This window comes from Phymastichus coffea, unplaced genomic scaffold, assembly GCF_024137745.1.
Source record: "Phymastichus coffea isolate CEN01 unplaced genomic scaffold, Cenicafe_Pcof_1.1 PCOF00167, whole genome shotgun sequence".
In the NCBI taxonomy this organism is placed as follows: Eukaryota; Metazoa; Arthropoda; class Insecta; order Hymenoptera; family Eulophidae; genus Phymastichus; species Phymastichus coffea.
The window spans coordinates 176312-190340 of NW_026706978.1; the positions used below are offsets into that span (position 1 = coordinate 176312).

Here is a 14029-nt window from a genome sequence, read left to right on the forward strand (position 1 = left end):
ATTAAGTAATACATACAAATATACTAAAGAGATGAAAATAAGCTCGTAGATGACATATTTCGTTAAAGCCAAGACGAGAAAATTGGAAATCTAGATTTGATTCTCGCATAGATCTCCAGCTATTCGCAACTTTCTCTATTCGAGTAAAAACTTTGCTTCAGAACCTTCAGTTTTTAACGCGAAAAACACATTTTTTCAACATTCAATCATTTTTGTTTTTGAAAAGGAGATTGTAGATAAAGTTTCTTATGTCAGTTACAATTACGAGTTTAAGAAATAGCTGTTTTTTCAGTCTGTTTTTTATTTATCACTACGTATGAGATAAATGGAGTTTTGCAATTTAGAACAGCGGTATTATGTTGCAAATTTAATGTTTAAAACTTTGTTTCTATACAATCAATGATGAGAAAGTATGCTCAAAAATGGCGGTTAATAGATTTTCTATGTAAATATTTATCCGGTAAAAAACTCAAAAAAAGAGATGGTGATATCACTACGTTCACCATAATAATTTTGAGCGATTTCAACAATAATGAATGACGACACAATTAGGTTAATTTTCTGACCCAAAAACAAAGTATATGTTTCTGAACGTTTTTTATATATTAAATTCCGAACCCCAAGTCGAAATCTCTCAATTAACTCTAATTTCCGAAATATCCTAATATAGAATTACAAAAATGGAATATAAATTTGAGAATTAAGTATGTATAGCTATGTACATATGAAATACACTATTGAAGCCAAGATGAAAAAATAGATCAGACGGTAGAGAGCGAGGTTAGAGAGCAATTGGTACCTTGTTCGAACCATGTTCGGGTAACTTTTTTTGTTGTCGTTTCTTAACAATTTAATATAACAAATAGGTATTTACAGTTATAATTTCAAACAGAAGACCATTTGTAATAATATCTTTTTTACAAACAAAATCCACCTGGATTCCATAGGATTTCCAGGCTGGATATCCATATGTAATAGATTTAGTTGATATACGTGGTATAATAATGAACGTTATATTCGCGCAGCCGTCTTGATCATGGTACTGCCCGCGGGAGTAGCACCTACTGGCTGGTAAAGGGAGGACGCGCGGTGATACGAGGGGAATAACAGCGAGTTATTTCGACAGTATCAGAGTAATCTCTCTGATTAAAAGACGTTTTCGAACAGATTCCCGGGTTCGAAGGCCTTTACATTAAAATTATTGCATGCGATTGTTCTCGATATAGCATTAGAGTGACTGCTCTCCGTTACACACGTGCTCTTCTTGTCACCAGAGATTTCTGGGCCCAGACGCACCTCCCCCGTTCCAGCCAGCACAATTTCCAAAAAATTATGGGGAAAAATCAAAATCGATGGATTTTCATTTGCCCAATTCAAATATGTAAATGGATTTATTTGCCCACAATATGTTCATTAAATAAAAATTATTAATTACCTATAAATATTCGAACAGCTGTATTTTATTTATTAATGAATAAATTAATCCATCCAAAGTGGTAAATAATTGCCCACAGACCAATTCAATTTGCCCAGTTGAGAACCATTATCAAAAATGGATAGTAATTTGTTGAAAGCTATTATAAACTATTCTCGCATACCTAGCTTGAACGCGCATGCGCAACGCAGCGTCAGCGGGGTTTTCTCTACAATTCAAATTCCATACCTACTCGGATACTGATTGTTAGTTACTGAAATTATTTGGCTTACAATTTGAGTGATAGAACAAAAATATATACACAAAAATGAATAAAACAACATTTATGTATACATACATACATACGTTTTCAAACCCATTTTGAACGGTAGAATGGTTCTATTAATCATACAGCGACCCAATATTTTTTTTATACCTTGTTCATTTTTATTTTAATCTTATAGCTGTGGATGTACAAGTCTTGTTGCATAAAATCAATTGAATTAAAGTAAATGAAATATAACAGAAACTAAGTTTTCAAGATGGTTAATTTTATTTGTAGTCTGCTTTTTTTTCATACTGCGTTACATATACAAAATATATCATTTGAGAGTACTAAGTAAATGAGATCAGAAAATAATTGTGGTCGTACAATAATTTTCTCAACGTTAATTTAGATTTCTTTTCAATCCGTACGTTTGAATTTTCAAAATTTGCCGCTGTCGTTGGAAAGAACCAATAGAAATACCATGCTCGTCATTATGAGTCAAAAGCTTTCCAACGGTTTCCGTCGTCGTTGCTCATTTCCGGTCATTCTTCAACAGTTCATCAATTTTGTCGGCTTTGTTTGTTTTTGTACCTGAAAATGGAATTAAATATTATAATATTTATATATAAATCGCAATAGAACATCATGAACGTAATAAATCAGTATTACGAGGCACTGGAATTTTTTTCACAACGTGAGAGACAACAAGGAAAGGATAAACTAATTATAGAGAGAATTGCATCGAACATCAAATTTGACTGTGAAGAAAGAGAAATAAAATATTCTAATGTCATACCATATAATATTTTTTCGAGTTGTATATTTTTGTCATGGTTAGGTTTGGGCAACGAAGGAATTGAAGGTTTAAATGGTAAGATCAATCACCATTAATTTTATTCGATTGTAAAATTCATTGAACACCTAATTGATATAATATTTTACCTAGTTGAAGAGATGGAAGTTATCTTTAAACATGCAATAGCACTGCATAACGGAAGAGCTCAAGAAATTTCATGCTTTAAAAATTATTATATATTCATGTGAGTTAAGAATTTCAACTAGTATAATTAATTAAATGATATAATTCTATTAATATTCATTTCTTCATAACATGTCTATAGAGAAAATATTAATTACTAACAAAATGCCAGGACGTAAGCCAGCTGTTCCACATGAAGAAGTAAAACAAAAAATTGTAACAGAAATAATCTACAACTCCGACTACACACTAAAAAGTAGATATGACCCAGTTTGGGTAAATATTTGCAATTTCTTTGGAAGTAAAATCAAACCTCTCAATCTGTTCAAAATGGTACAGCAAAATAGACACGGGATTAGAACATTTTATAATGATCAAAAAGGTTTAGAAATCATTGTAGGTATAACAGATGAAGTAGAAAACGTTGATTTCCATGTCAGTAATCATGAAGCAGATCTTGATGACACAAAAATATTACCATCAAATGGCAACGTTAAAAAATCAAATCTAAAATTTGAAATCATAATTCTACGTGATGAATGGTCATTAATCAGCCCTAAAAGTATAGTATACAAGAGTGGTCGTTCAACTAGTGTGTTGCAAGAAGGTTGGGCAGATGTAATGAGAAGATGCATCTGGCATTCCCAAAAACTGCCTTGTGCGTACAGCTTCGACCGACACTACGTTGGCAGTGATAGTGCTTATATTAAGATCGAAGGGCATTGCACAGAAGCTGAATGCCAAGCAAGAATAATCTTGGTATGCCACGAAGTCGTCGGTAATGACGTTGATGTAAAATTCAACGTTATCACTACCGATACTTCACGCACTGTTCATACGAAGAAAATAAGATTACAGAAATTAGCTAAATCTATCATCGGAGAAAAACTTCTGAAAGAAAAACCCAAAGAATGGAGAAGAAATGAAGCGAGCAACCGCATGAAAGATGGAGATCCAGAACCTGCCGATTTATTTTCATTGAAACAGCTTCAAAACGCTAGACAAGATGCCAAAAACGCAGAGCTGGGAATTGTGCGTGGCGTACCTTTATTTAACTCCATATCTGCAATAAAAAATAATGTAGAATTTAATCATTACATCAGATTCATTGGATACGACTACTTCTGCTTGACTTACTGGTCACCTTCCCAAATAAGTGTTTACAATGATATCGCGAACGAGTTGGGAAATGCAGTGGCCCTTGATGCAACATCATCGATAGCATTGAAAATCAATAGACCTGACGGAGATTCCAGTGACATTTTTTTATCCATAATGTGCACTCATATAGGAGATCAAATAGTACCAATTGCACAAGCTCTATCTGAAAAGAATGACACGATTTTTTATGTAAATTGGCTACAAACGTGGATACAATCTGGAGGAAAGGCCCCTAGAGAACTTAATATGGATAGGGGAAAAGCTATTCAGAATGGTTCTTGCTTAGCTTTTAACAATATCACATTCAAGACATACAAAGATGCTTGCCTATTAATTATATTTGGAGAGTCAATGTTCTTGAAATTGTGTACACAGATAAGGATTGATATTGCTCATCTTATGCATGCAGCGGCCGAATGGCCCTGCTACCCCAAAGACAATCCCCAAGTTAAAAAACTTTTTGTGAAATGCATTGGGTATATATCCACAATTTCTCAGTTGCATCACTTTGAAAAAGTAATAAAATGTGTTTTTATTGTTGCATATAGTCCATTTTTTGATAACACATGTCAACAAGCTATGAAATATATAACAAAATTAGTTGCAACTTATGAATTCGATTTGAATACTTCCACTACAATAAAACCGAGTGAAATTAAAAATAGTTATGAAGAAGAACACAGTAAAAATTCCAAAAAAAGTAATGAAAAATGGACATTGACATATATATACATTCAGATCATCAAGAATCAATCATTATCTAAAGTCAAGAAGGACGGTGATTTAGACTTATCGTTAGGAATTCAAAAGAATGATTATTTTTTACCTGATTTTGCTAATAGATTGATAGATTTAGCCAAAGATTTTGTTTGCTGGACAAATGTAATGCAACAGTTTTTCAATAATCCCCATGATGTAGCAATCTCAGCTAGAGCTGAGGCATGTATTGGCGACATAAAGGCTTCAATGGAAAACACAGTGATGAGGGTTGACAAGTTCTTAGTAAAGCATTGCCGGCAAATTCATTCTGACATATTACTGGCCAGAGCTGCAATAAATAGAATAATCAAAGATAAGAAGCAAATTAAGTCTAATGAGAATATAGAGGAATATGATAAAGAACATCTTCTAGTAGTAGAAAAATGGAGAAATAAGTGCAATAAATTGCTCATTGATGAAGACGATATTTTTAACGAAACTGCTGCATCAAATCTTTCAGGTATAATTATCAAATTATAGTTAAAGTATTGTACTTTGTTATATAGGTAACATAAAATATACATTTTTCAATTTCCAGATGCACAATTACCAAATACAGACCAAATTATAGAATTATCAGTTGTGAATAACAATGACAGTTTAAATGTACAGGAGTTAGATCATTCACTTCAGGACCATAAATATGCCAAATTTAAAAATGATATAGTCCAGCAATCTTCATTAATAATCGATGAACAATTAGAAATTGCTACCGTACCTGTTGCCAACGTCTCAGCTCCAGTCTCAATACCAGCCTTAGTCAATCCAGCTCAACCCAACTCAACTCCAAAGATTCGAGGAATACATGTTCGGCCTTGTCCTGATATTGCTCTGCACCTGCAACAAAAACATCACACTCGTTCAAATAGCGCAAGCAAAAGAAATCTTGTCAATGGGTCTAAGCAGCCAGGAAAGCGTATGAAAAATGACAGAATCACATTATCAAATACTTGTGCCTTTGATACAATCACTGAAATATTAAGTAGTACTTGTTTTAAAGTAATAGATTTCAAGGATTTTATTAAAAAAAGTATTGATGACAGCAAATCGAATCAATACTTGTGTTACGCCAACACAGTGTATGATTATTCTTTAACGAGAGTAGCTAGCATATTCTACACCAACCGTGCCCACATTCTCTACTCTATTTTCCATACAAACACCAGTCATATTGAGTGCAACACCAATATTACTCAGTTGTTTCAAACATTAATGATTAACTATGACTGTACACTTGAAAAGTTGAGTTGCAACAACTGTGGTTTCAAAGAAGATCTTAAAAAAATAATAACTTTTTTGCCAGACTTACGTATTGCATGGGTAGATAACTACCAAAGTTTAGAGCAAGAATTAAACATGTTTTTCCAAGACAAAATTTTGAATTGCAAGAAGTGTACAACATTGAACTTATTTATTACATATACTATGGGGCCATATTTATGGATAGATACTGATGAGGCATATCGAGCTAGCACATATGCCAAAGACGAACTACAAATAGAATCAGAAAAGTTTGCTACTGATATACGTATTGTGCCTCGAACCATTACAGTAAAAAATAACACCTTTGTGTTATGTGGAATAGTCAAGTTCATACCACCTTTGATTGAAAATGGTGTTGGTCACTATATAGCTTATTGCTTAACTAACACTAACTGGATCGAAAGGAATGATGTAGTAACATACAAAAAAATTTTACCTGTTAACACACCGCCAATCAAGATGAGCAGCTTATTTTATGCAAAAAGCATACACCTAACTCCACTTTAGTTGCATTTGCATTTATTTGCCATACAGTTCCATTTGCATTTATTTGGAGTATACCTATGAAAAACATAAATTAGTAATAGAACCACCAACACAAACATTTAGTTAATTAATAGAAACAGCTGAGTTGGTGAACTCACGAAGTGTTTTATTTACCATTTTTGCTTTTAAAGTAGGTTAAGTTAGTCAGTAAAAATAGCTGAGTTTGTAAACTTTCATTTTGTTTCATCGTTTTACTCATGAAGTAGATAAATTCTAACGTGGACACAAATATTGTAATGTTTAAATCAGTAAGCTGTAAAATGAAAATAGTTTGAAATAAAATGCAACTTATAATTTCATGGTTTGTAAAAGTTGCGGCGTCATTTTCTTGCTCCAAAATGAAAATGGGGAAAAACCCCAAAACAAAACTCCAAACGCCTCTGCTCTGCTGTTGAAAATATGAAAGTAGACACAAATATTTTTGTAAAGCTGTGAAATCTGTACTGGCATGTGTAAGTGAACTAAGTACAGTATGTTATAAAGATCAACTTGATAAATAAATAATTACCGAAAGATGTAGTCTTGATGAGATAGCATTTTCAACTGTAGGTAGAGCATGGAGAATATATCCGCGACGTCATCATGAGCGGGCGGCCGCTCCGTTGTCGGCGCATGCGCAGTAGACGCACAATCGTGAAACCTCTCCAGTAATAGTTTAAATTATTAAAGAAAAGAAAGGAATTATTGTTGACGATCTTTTTCAGCTGGGCAAATTAAATTAGTTCGTGGGCAATTATTTACAATTTTGGTGAGATCAATATATTCGTTAATAAATGAAATAGAGTTGGTTCGAGAGCTGGTTGAATAGTCATTGGTAGTTAATAATTTTTATTTAATGAACACGTGGTGGGCAAATAAATCCAATTGCATATTTGAATTGGGCAAATGAAAATCTATCAATTTTGATTTTTTCCCACGATTTTTCAGAAATTGTGCAGGCTGGAACGGGGGGGGTCCCAGACGCGGAAACATCAGTGAACGCTGTTTTCCCGCAGACAAGGAGGGAACGCTTTCTGAGCGTGTGTGAGTGAGAGAGAGAGAGAGAACTCCCGCGAACGAAGAGACCTGAACGACTGATTCCTCCCGTAATTCGAACAAAAGGCAGCCTTCGCGTGTAGATCTCGCGAGGTAAGCTGGCTAGTTACGCATTATTAATATATTATTAATATATGCATAATATTGCATGCTGCAATTGATCTCGGGCATGTTCAAAACCTGCGGCACTCTAAGAGCACGCATATCACGAATCGCGCGTAAGTGAACAATCGTTGCGCGCGCGTGGCAGCAAAAGGATGGCGGCGTCCGTGTCTGTTTCTTAGAAATGCATCTTCGAGTGATATTTTTGAATGATCATCGATCTATAATTTAGTATTCAATTATACTGAAATATAAGGTGTAATAGTTTATCTTTTATGTAAAAATAAGCGATTTATGTAACGAAAGTCGGTATTCATACAATTTCAAAAATATACCATCCCGATGAATTCATACAAATAGAAAAATATAATAAGATCAATTAATTATACTAGTTATATGAACAGTTTACTTTACCTTCCCTATGATTTCCTTCAGGATCTAGATTCTCGAAATCATCTCTAGAGCTTTCTTCCCGCAGAGTTTTAATTTCATTTGAATTTAGATTTTCACATGTAATCGGTTTTTCAAGTCTTTTTAAAACGCGAGTCATTGTAGCATCCACTTCGTTAATATCCTGCCTGTACGTGCCCAGATGAATTCTTGTCGTATGTGCCATGTGTCTTGCTACAGCGTCTACTTCTACTTGTTCCTCAAGTATGCTAAACTTTGTAGCCATCTGCTTTCGCAAATTTGTGTGTGTAATCGCTTCAGGTCTTTCTAAAGGCTTATATTGCGTATGACACTCCTTGACTAAATAACTCATAGCATAGTACGCTTTAACATGCTTCATTCTACTATTTTTTGCACTTGGAAGTGTAAACAAAAACATGTTACCAACTGGAATATTAACTTGTTTCCTCAAACTTAACAATAAGTTGATACTATTTACCAATTTCCCTTTTAAGTAAATAATACCATCGAGAACATTCTCACAATCCATCCTTATATATGATGAAGACTGTTTCCTGTCTTCATGCATAAGCGATTGGAAGTACTCATCTTTAGCATCAGCTTACTTTGCATTCTCAAAGTCCTCCACTTCTGCCCTTTCAGTTTCACAAGGTTTCCTTCTGTTAAATAGTTGCAGAATAATCAAAGTTATTTTAGATAACCTTTGGAAGTGATAGTCACTGAAACCTTCTTTGGTTAGAAAATTATAACTAATATTAAACTGATCCTCTAAAAATGTGCCAAACAATTGAATATCACGAGTGGTTGGCAATGGCTTACGAGCACGACGTCTACGAGATTTGTTATCAGCATCTGCCGCCTTAGACCCAATGTGAACGGTGTATTCGTCTTCAAAAGTGTTATGTCTAGGCGAGGAGATGTTACAGCCAGACGTAATAATATATTCATATATTGTCGCGTTGGTAAAGGTTGGATCTTAGTCAGGAGTTAAGCAGAGGTTGGTTAAAGGGATAGCGCCTTTATTATACGTAGGGCGTTTTAAGTAGATAGTATAGTTTCTTACCTTATTAGGATTGGATTTCAGAAGAGGTTTCTTACTAACAGTCTCAGGTGTTTGCGCTTGATTTAAGATTTATTGTTTAAAGACAATTATAATACTTAACAGAGTATAATCCCGGTTCTAAGTAGCCGGATAGTTAGACTTAAAAAATAACTTTGCGAAACTACCAAACTGCTGAATTGTCAACTGTGTACTGCGTACTGTGTTGTGCGAATTCCAATCCAGCCTTTTTATACCGTAGGCTGATATGCCCCTTCCTGTGTTTTCGCTAATTTAATATGCGATGAGTAATATTTGCGGAAATATTATGGAGACGTGCTTAGACTAATCTATCCCGCTAGATAGATTTACAAATCTTCCTGGGAGGGTTGGTACAATAGAAAATTAAATTACCGATACCCAGTTTGTTACCATAACTCATAATTCGTCACGTACTTATTCTTTCGTATCGACGTGACATGCCCACCCCTCGGAGTCCTTTGCTGATAGAGCAAAGGACTAGCGTTCTCCGAACGCTACTGCAACTATTTGGTATGAGTATACATTTTTGTTATCTTTTTTTTTTGCGTGTCTTACCATTCTACATACATATTTGTCAAGATTTTTTTGTGTTTTGTTATAAATCTTTTACATATATATATTTCTTTTTATGTGTGTTTTTTTGTGTGTTGTTTTTTTTGTAATTATTATTATTATTTATTATTATTCAATTCTTCTAAGAATAGGAAGGACTGGGGATAGGATTACAGCAACTCCAAATGATGAACCTGCAAGCTCCTCAGGAACCTACATAAAAACTCCTTGCCATTACATCTGACACAAGGGGCATTACTGAGCATAAAATACTCCGGGCGGACACATTCGGTCTCCATGGCTAGTTGTTGGTTCTTTGAAGCGGCTGCGACGCGTGCTCGACAGAAGAAGCATCCCTGCCAATGTGCGGCGTCTTGCCCGCACACACGGCATGGATTGAAAGGGGCTCGTCCGAATTCCTCTCCTCCATAGGTTTCCTCGAAGAGGAATCTTAAGTGCAGGTGTCCGTGATGAGCCTCCTGGAAAATATACTGCGTCAGCTCGTCGTAGTTCCAGCCTCCATCGTCGTCTAATAGCGGCAGTTCGGGATGTTGCATGCTCGTCTGGGCCTTCCGGTTCTCCCATCTTGCAAATAGTCGTTCCATTGTTGCTGCCGACGTCCGACTGTTGCATATCTGTTCCGTCGTCCAGGATCGATTAGCCTTCTTGCATGGCGGGCCGAGTGTGGTAGTTACCGTGCGTTTCATCGTGCTGATTTTATGGAGTGTCTGATATGACAGAGGGGTATGTTAGCGTTTTTATACCTTTTTTATTTTAGAGAGCGGGAAGAGTTTGAGGAGTATCTGTCGTTTTGGATTTTTGGAGTGGGACCACTTGCACGGCCACGGGTGGGGAGTGAGGAGTGTCGTAGTTGATTGGTAGCCTAAAATATTTTCCGTCAAGTAATGTCTGTGCATATTTGCAGATCATTCTTTTTTGAGGAGTTAAGGATGGATTAAGTTCTTGCATTGGTATATTTTCGAACCCGCGGTCTTTGTTACTTCACACTCTATATGCGCAGAGTATGCAACTTACTGCGATTACGGATACGATAACGATTACAATGATTACACCTAAAGTTAAATATACGTGCAATAATTTCGCTCGGTCCGATTGCTCGTATCTGTTCTGATTATTATTTGTGTTTGGGCTTTTCATTTTGTCTATTTTGTCATTATTCTATTATTTCATTATTCTATTTTGTCTGTAGTTATCAAAAAGATTTTCGGAATTACAAAATTTTCCGCCTTTAGTTTTTTCTTAACCCCTAAATAAATATGGTGGCTTGTTCTAAGTTCGCACGGCTGGGGAATCTGTATTAATCCGGTACCATTCAAAGGAAAGGGTTGTACTACGCCGTTACAATTAATATCAAAGGAAGTATTGAGAGTCACTGAGTATAGCAAAACATTATTTTGTAACGTCGGTATAAGATAATAGTCAGTTTCGCAGTTAGTTTCAAGTTGGCAAAATACAAGATTTGACTCTTCCGATGATGTTAACAGGTTAAACTCGCAGGAATTATTGTTTGGCTTGCGTATAGTCGGGCGCGGGCACAGATAGAAGGAAAAAATACGTTTACACTTGTTATCAATTAAATTCTTGCTTACAAAGGCATGGGTAGCTTCTCCCTCTGTCACAGTCAGGTAATCACTTTGTGGTCTAATGAACTTAGCGATTTGGTTAGTTTGGTTAGGATACTGAAATACTGGCAGCGAATATAATTTGAAACTCTGTGTATTGCTGCTTGCGACAAGGGGAAAAACTAATTCGACAATGATGTTCTTACGAAAGTAGACTACGTTAACTTCTGCAATTTGTTGTAGTGTTATGATATTGATTTTTGACATATGTACTGGCAACTTTGAATTAGTAATTGCCTTGATAGTTTTTATCGCGTTTAGCAAAAATTGCGGATTGAAAGAAAATTGTTTGTTTTGCAGGAGATGACGTACTTCAGTTGATATGTAAGTAAACTTATGTAAAATGTCGTTAATTTCGGCTAAAATGTGTGTAATAAAGGCTAATGTGTGTAGAATTATATACTGGGCTCATTGCGCTAGTAATGAAATCTGCAAGAGATTTTCTAAGAAGCAAAAGAATTTGTCTCTGATTGTAAATTATTTTCGGTATTATAAGATAAGTCATACTCGCCCATTTGTTCGGTCAAATTACTCTCGCGCATATACAAGACATCTTCAAGAGCCTTATCGGCATGTTCGAGTAAGAGGCTATCCAGCGATGCTAGGGCATCCCGCCTCCGTTGGGTGTGTCAAAAGCGTACGCGTTGAGAGAGGTGCTGACTGCTTCGTTGATGTGTTGGAGTTTTTTTGTTTCTTCGTAAGCTGTGTATATGGAATTTTTGATGAAATCGTTTATCTCGATTGTGTTGCAAGCTGCAGATATTTTTTCCAGTGTTTGGGTGAAATTGTAATGAGAGTTAAGCACTAAGTTGATGTCAAGAGCGGTGATAATATTCCATTTTTCTTGAATAAATCGTATGGTAGATCCTTTTTCAAAAGCGATTCCAGGCTGACTATCATATTGCTTTGTAGTTGGTTGATTTTGGCATATAACGGTAGTTAGTATACTGATGAAAAGTACTCTGGGTAGGGGCATTTTGCTGGTGTTAGCTGGAAGAGTTATTTTTTTTTTTAAATTTTTGTCTAGCGTTGACTGCGATTTTGTTAAAAAACTCCATCCATTCCCAATTGTCTGTTTGGTCAAAGATGTTTATTACTGTGTTTGGGGAGGTGTTATATTTTGTACGGAGCAGGAGCGGTGCTACTCGTGGGGACGAGTCGGAAGGGTTAGTGGTACTGGGTTTGAGTAGTTCGCTGAGCATTGTATTTTTATCTTGGATGTCGTAATGATTACTAGCGGTGTAATGTGTTTGTGTAGGTGTGTTTTGGTCAGTGTGTTTCTCAAGGATATCTCTTATCTCTGCTATATATTTCATGGCTATTTGTAAGCAGTTAGAGTAGTGTTCATGAAATTGTTTTAAAGAGCGGATGAATTTTGTTCGGAAAGGTAAAAGGCTGTTAATGCCGGGTGTTTTACGAATTAAGTCTATAGGTAACTCTAGGTTGGGATAGTGAAGAACGACATGATGTATGCAGTCTGTGCATTTAATGCATCGTATGGGGTGTGGTGGTCTGTAAGGACCGATGATTTTCACATAGACAAGGTTATATGATAATTTTTGTTGTATGGGTAGGGTGTAATGACAACTTGTGCAAGTAGGTGAAAAGTTACTATTTACATAATAAGTAACATCTGCTTCCATTAAATTTGATTTGTTATGCAACGTGTTTTTAGTATGAGGTATTTTGTTGGGGGGGGGGGGGGGGGGATTGTTCATTAGTGTTACTTTTGTACATTTTTGTGGGATTTTACGGGAGGAGATTGGTAACGGGTGAGGTCTTTCGGTGTTTAGCACCTGGTGGCTACTGCAATATCTTGTAGTTACTTGTCAGTATCCTAAAAAATAAAATAATGCAAAACAGTTGTTTTTTCTGTGTAATGTTCAGTGTTGTTATTTTCTAAAAGACTGCGATATGGGGCGGATCGAATTTCTTTTGATGCGATTGATGTCTATTAGATTTTTTCTATTTGTACGGCGTGTAAGCGTGCGTCTTATAATTAGTTGTAAAAAGTAAAAGGGCAAACGTAACGTCTGATTTCATGTTTGAGGCCCTTAATAAAAATATAAATAGCTAATTTTTCTCTCTGAATTTCGTCTTCTGTAACTTCGAATAAAAACATTTGCGCGGCCTTTCCCATGACAATGTATTTTTGTAAATATGTATTTATTCTGTGTCCGAATTCTATTGCGGTTTCGTCTTGCATTTGAGTTGATATACGAGGTGTGATCAAAAAGTAAGGTGAATTTTGAAATTTAGCGGGCTACGTCCGTTTGATCTTCGACTTTTTTATTTGGTTATGTCGGTACACTCGTCTAGAACATACGTTCCAAATTTCAGCTTTGTAGTATGTTTGGTTTGTTTGTGAGAGGCATCAAGGTTAGAAGTGTTTTGCGTGCTCCACGATTTGCTGCTGTCTAAAAACATGGATCAAAGAGTTTGCATTAAATTTTGTGTGAAAAATGGAATCAAATGTTCCAAAACACTTGAAATGCTGAAAGTGGCATACGGTGAGTCTACTTTAAGCCAAAAAAATGTTTACAAGTGGTATAAACTCTTCCAAGAAGGCCGAGAAGACACCGACGACGAACCTCGTTCTGGACGCCCCAGCACATCAACAACTGATGAGAATGTTGAAGAAGTGAAGAAAATAGTGTTGGGAAATCGTCGAATTACCATTAGAGAAATTGCTGATGATATTGGCATCTCATTTGGTTCGTGCCAATCAATTTTGACGAGTGTTTTAGACATGAGACGTGTGTCAGCGAAGTTTGTTCCGAAATTGCTCAATTTCGACCAAAAGAAACGTCGCATG

General features: G+C 35.7%; 1 protein-coding gene and 1 long non-coding RNA gene across 3 annotated transcripts in view; one reads left to right on the forward strand and one right to left on the reverse strand.

The window, feature by feature from the left end:
* LOC131673090 (nitric oxide synthase, salivary gland-like) overlaps positions 1 to 14029 on the forward strand; it is a 328713-nt gene that overhangs the window by 140238 nt on the left and 174446 nt on the right. The window lies entirely within an intron of this gene.
* On the reverse strand, positions 2143 to 6584 carry LOC131673093 (uncharacterized). Of its 2 annotated transcripts, none has more exons than XR_009302682.1 (7): positions 6505 to 6584; positions 6281 to 6405; positions 5300 to 5418; positions 4649 to 4870; positions 3799 to 3985; positions 3707 to 3724; positions 2143 to 2273 (listed from the first exon to the last, which is right to left on the reverse strand). It is a non-coding gene; the product is annotated as an uncharacterized LOC131673093 (long non-coding RNA). The 2 variants fall into 2 exon arrangements; XR_009302683.1 differs by having other exon boundaries at positions 6489 to 6541.